General features: G+C 30.6%; 1 long non-coding RNA gene across 1 annotated transcript; it reads right to left on the bottom strand.

The window, feature by feature from the left end:
- Positions 1-1125: 1125 nt before the first annotated feature.
- Positions 1126-1724, bottom strand: LOC123037125. The gene is made up of 3 exons (XR_006417381.1): positions 1480-1724; positions 1359-1403; positions 1126-1303 (listed from the first exon to the last, which is right to left on the bottom strand). It is a non-coding gene; the product is annotated as an uncharacterized LOC123037125 (long non-coding RNA).
- Between the last annotated feature and the right edge of the window lie 3990 nt (positions 1725-5714).

Here is a 5714-nt window from a genome sequence, read left to right as displayed (position 1 = left end):
CGATATAATAGACTACAGATCTGAATTACATTTTACTAAGAATTAAACATACCATTATTTTTTCGATCTTAAATTCTTGACGATTTAAAGTGGTTAAACTAAGCTACAATTGAAATAATGTATTAATAGGCAATAACTTCATACACGTTTTTATTGTAATAGTTCGGTACATTTAATCCAAGTTGGCGAGGCTTTTTAACAAAATTTAGGTACATTTTATATATTATATTATAATATTTTAATCCATTTATGAATTATCCAACCCATATTCAAAAACATTCTCCTAAAACTTATTCCAAGCATTATAACCAAGTCTATAACGGTAATAAGGAGTACGTTAAAAGGCATGATGATTTCCAATAATTATTAAAAATACCCAATTTTCGAATACAATTTTTAAATTTGAGGACATATTATTGGAAATTATTTTAAACACCTATAAAACAGAGTACATTAATCTTTTAATTTTTTATAAAGCATTAAGGTGTTACAAAAAAGATTGTTGTACATTGTTGTATAAATAAACATAATAAATAAATAAAAGAAAAAAAGCAAGAACTTCGAAAACAAATTCTGTGCAAATTTAGAATGCAAGCCGAGAGAGTCCAAGTATTAGCTGCGCAGCTTAGATCTTAATACTCATACTCTCTCGGCTGCTGCATCTGTGATCGCACATTTCTCCAAAGACTTCAGATATTTTAAATAAACTAAACTAAATAATAAAATTTCGAATATAAAAATATTTAAAACGAAAATTATATACTATTTTTTGGGAAAATGTAGACAATAAAAACACAGCAGTTATAAACTTGTCTTCGCTTGGGTTGTAAAAATACAAAAATATAGTTAAAATTAATTATGCTAGGAGAAACAAAAGTAAATGACGGAATTCCGGGACCCATATAATTAAATTAACTTTATATATGGGAATTACATTATTAGCATATGTTGGGTAACACGAACCATGACTTTTAAATGGATATTCTTCTATTATTGGCTGATTATTTTTCATTTTAAAACTGAAGTCGTTCGATTAAAAAAAAATGTAACAAGGTCTAGCTACAAGAAAATTAAATTAATATACATATATTTATATTTGACTTTTTAGCTAAACTTACATTTTTCTTAAGGCATACTAACATACAGCTTTGAAGCATAGTCTCTCAGTAAATTAAGTTTACACATGAGAAATAAAACTTGGTAAGACAAACCATGGATTCTATCTAGGCATCTTTTATGTTTGGCTGATTATTTTTCAGTTTAAAACTGAAGGCGGTGGAATACAAATAAATATTCAACAAGGCTGAAATATACAAAATTATTTTATGTTTATATTTGACTTTTTTCGTTAAACTTACATTTTCTTCAAGGCATACTAGCACACAGTGGTTGAGAATTTGTCTCTGTAAAAGTAAATGAAACACAACAAGGCCCTTTTTTGTTTTACTTATTTTTAGTTTTTCTTTTGATAATACATACTTTTTGGTACCGAAATTTCCCATGCAGTCCAATATTGAATTTAGTTGTATTAATGTATTTCGATTACTTTAAAACATTATTTAATTTGTTTTATTAAACCATTTATATAAAGCCGTATATACATTTATTTATTTATTAAATTAAAGTATGATGATGACTTTACTATTTTATTCACGGAGACGTCAATAACTGGAATTATAAACCTTAAATTAATCATGCAAGAAAATTATAGTATTATTATCAAGAAAATCAAACCTTATTGGCTACTTTATACGACATGTAGAGAACATTTATAAAAGATCAATTCACAAAAAAATGTTTTATAGAGAATTTTAATTGACTAATTTTTGTGGTTGTAAAAAATCATTTCCATGGCTTTGAAGCCACTTTAATTGTAATATATTTCTTTTCAGTTAAGCCTTTCAGGCATTTTAAAAAAATAATTCATTCGAATTTGTTGTATTCTTCTAGTAAAACGACATTTAAATTGGTTTTAGCAATTTCCTATTTTTTTTAAATTCATTAAGCAGATAGAAAATATAAAGCAAAAACCAAGCTCCGGGAAGCCGAAGTTTATATACCCTTGCAGCTGTTACAAAACATAAATATTCTATGTTCCGATATCAATGCTTAAAGAAGATGAAGCTAGGTCGATTTTTTCTATACATTTTTCGATCGTTCGTACTGAAGCCATATAAAACCATAAAAATATGGGAGCTATATGATATAGTAGATTGATACAGCCCACTCCGACCTGCAACAGAAAGAAGACTTTTTGCAATGTTTTATCCAAAAAACTTAAAAGCTGAGGGATTAGCATGAGTAGAAACCGACAGACAGACGGGCATTGGTTAGATCGACTCCCCTGGCGATGCTGATCAAGAATATATACTCTTTATAGGGTCAGAAACGTGCTGTTCTCTGCGTTGCAAATTTTTCACTGAAATTACGATTACCTCTGCAACGGCACAAAAATGAAAATGTGTTATTTAATAAGTTTTCGAGTTCACAAATTAAAAGATCATATAGGCATGAAAACAGCGAAAAACGTTACTTATATTTTAACTTTACTCTACACAACATTCCTGGACCATCCCGTGGAAACCAGCAACAAGCAGTCAAACCTAAAGAAGTAACTTCATCTGCTATCTATAAGATCGGAAGAAAAAGAGTTCATTTCTCTTCTGAACCAGCTGCAGCAGAAGCAGTATATCCATCTTCATGGTTTAATAATACCAAAGAAAAACCGACTCTTGTCATTCCGCAGTGTCCTACTGGACTAACTTACTCTATAGAAATGCTTAGAATCAATGTTATTGAACATCTAATTTCAGGAACTCTATCAAAAGACCTTGCAATGCTCTATGTTTATACTGAATTGTCCAAAGTAGAGGGAACCTTGGAGGAAGATTGGTATTCATTTGGTGTAAAGATTGGATTAAAAAATGAGAAGGTAACACCTTTCAGTCCAGTGTTAGTCTCCGAAACAGGAAATACTGTCAATCTCCCACAAAGAAGTGGAGAAAGTCAATATGCATACTGGGCATTGGCATCAATTTTATCCGTGTATAGATTGAGTCGAACATCATATGCTGATTATAGATCAAGGTTATCTGAATCACTTAAGGGACAGAGTGAAATCGTTCGTCCTTCAACAGCTCCCGGTTATGACGAAATGGCAATAACATATGGAGCATGGAAAGATGACCAAAACTTCAGGAAAATGATCGCGACCATTGACATGTTCTATGTCAAATTTCCAGGACTTCAGTTTGATTTGGTCCGATTCGGAACAGTTAGCTCTAGATACAAGGATTGTGCAGCTCTAACATCTCTTTTTAATCTGAAGCACACAATGGGGGCGTCTGAAGAGAATCAACTGTCACTATGGTTAGGAAATGAAGTTATTTCCAAACAATTCATAAGAATAACTAAGCCAGGAGAGGAAATTGACCAAGTCAACTCTTATTTTCCTTACCTCATTGATTTTGGATTGACAATAAAATCACCATATTCATCCGTTCTAAATGCCAACTTTTATTTCTTTGCCAATACAGCTGCAATTCTTATGGGAAACACAAGAGCAAGGAATGCTGTGTACCATGAAATTGATTCCTCCAGCTCTACCTTAATGAATAGTATATTACTGGGTTATGCGCATGCAGGAAGATCAATGAATTCACAAATGTTCTTCCTGTCAGAAGAGGATCTCAAGATCCATGAGGAAAATCTTCAAGTTAGAGAGGCCTTAAGAGCTGCACAAGCTGGCATCCGGATTGCAACTGATAAGGAACCAGAAGGTAGAGATGCAGATGATTGGTTTGAGTACATGGACAAGATAAATTGGACATATACAGACAAAATGCGTTTATTCAATTACTCTATAAAGAGAACCCTTGCAGACTGTCGAGAGGGATCACTGGGGAGTAAATTAAAGACACTCTTACCTGTCCCCACCGACATAGGAGAGACTACCTTTTGAGAGTGGTCTGTCTATGAGGATCATTATCTATTCCTATCTGTAACTCAGAATCTTAACATGAAAAAAAAAAAAAAAAAAAAAAAAATAACGGCTAAGAACATGGTCTAATGGTACATTTGAAAAATAAAAAACTAAACTTTAAACTTATATTAATATATAATGTTGGTAAACGGTAAGAGTGTTTACTCTTATAAAGTATTTAGGTTTTTTTATTTGTTTATGGTTTTCTCCTTAAGAATTTAATTTGACTTGATGTTGGATAAGAAATAGTTTCCAGCATAGATTTTTACCCAGCATTTGTATGAAGAATTGGAATTTATCACTTATAAACAAATTTTTTACTTACATTTTTAATATTTTGTGAGTTATTATATTCAAGTATTTAATAGTATCCAAATTTACGCTTATATCCAGTCGAGTCCCTGGAGTAGTTTAAATTGAGCCGAAAGCTCTTTGTAGCTTGATATTTTTTATGCGAGCGGCTCGCATACTATGCCATGCGCTTTTTGTATTTGTTTAGCTTATTAGCTTGTGTTTAGTAAAACCCCTAATTTAAACAATACATATAACAGTAATTACAACATCACACCTCTATATAATATAGATGATTAGGCCAAGGAATCAATGTTCAGACTCCAGAATGCATACAAAAGAGCAATATTACCCTAGCAAACAAATAAAAAATGTAGACACAGCATTCAAAATATACACTTCAAAAAATAAATATTATAACACAGGATAACAAAAACCTTTACAAAGTGTTTGTACAAATAGTACTCACTCGCACGCAAATATGGTTAGATAAGGCAATATCAATTAAATGCCAATGGGGCTGCACCAATAACACTTTTGCCCAGTATAATTTAATACTTAAGTTCACGTGGTGCTCTGTTTATAATATTTAAAAACGAATATTGTATTTTTAGGGAAAGACCTTATTACTCAAGTAAATTTTGTTTAATATCGAATTAAAATATTTTGGTTAAAAAAAGGAATTTTCTGAGCCTACTAAATATAAATGACCATCGACCAATGCCCGACGAGTCAACATAGATTTATTCTTCTGTTTCTATGAGATTTTTTCGCCCAACTTGTTTGTCCGTAAACAGCTTAATGAAAAATGCGCATATAGTATTAAATTTTTGCTAATCCAAAATATTGTTTTAAGCTCGAAGAAAATCGCTAGATTGTCTCGGCTCATAATTATCTATATAAAAGATCATTTTGTTCTCTATATGAATTCGATATAATAGACTACAGATCTGAATTACATTTTACTAAGAATTAAACATACCATTATTTTTTTCGATCTTAAATTCTTGACGATTTAAAGTGGTTAAACTAAGCTACAATTGAAATAATGTATTAATAGGCAATAACTTCATACACGTTTTTATTGTAATAGTTCGGTACATTTAATCCAAGTTGGCGAGGCTTTTTAACAAAATTTAGGTACATTTTATATATTATATTATAATATTTTAATCCATTTATGAATTATCCAACCCATATTCAAAAACATTCTCCTAAAACTTATTCCAAGCATTATAACCAAGTCTATAACGGTAATAAGGAGTACGTTAAAAAGGCATGATGATTTCCAATAATTATTAAAAATACCCAATTTTCGAATACAATTTTTAAATTTGAGGACATATTATTGGAAATTATTTTAAACACCTATAAAACAGAGTACATTAATCTTTTAATTTTTTATAAAGCATTAAGGTGTTACAAAAAGATTGTTGTACAT

Source organism: Drosophila rhopaloa, unplaced genomic scaffold (assembly GCF_018152115.1).
Source record: "Drosophila rhopaloa isolate 14029-0021.01 unplaced genomic scaffold, ASM1815211v1 contig_138, whole genome shotgun sequence".
Taxonomy (NCBI): Eukaryota; Metazoa; Arthropoda; class Insecta; order Diptera; family Drosophilidae; genus Drosophila; species Drosophila rhopaloa.
Note: the sequence above shows the minus strand (reverse complement) of the source record. Positions and strands in the feature narration are given on the sequence as shown.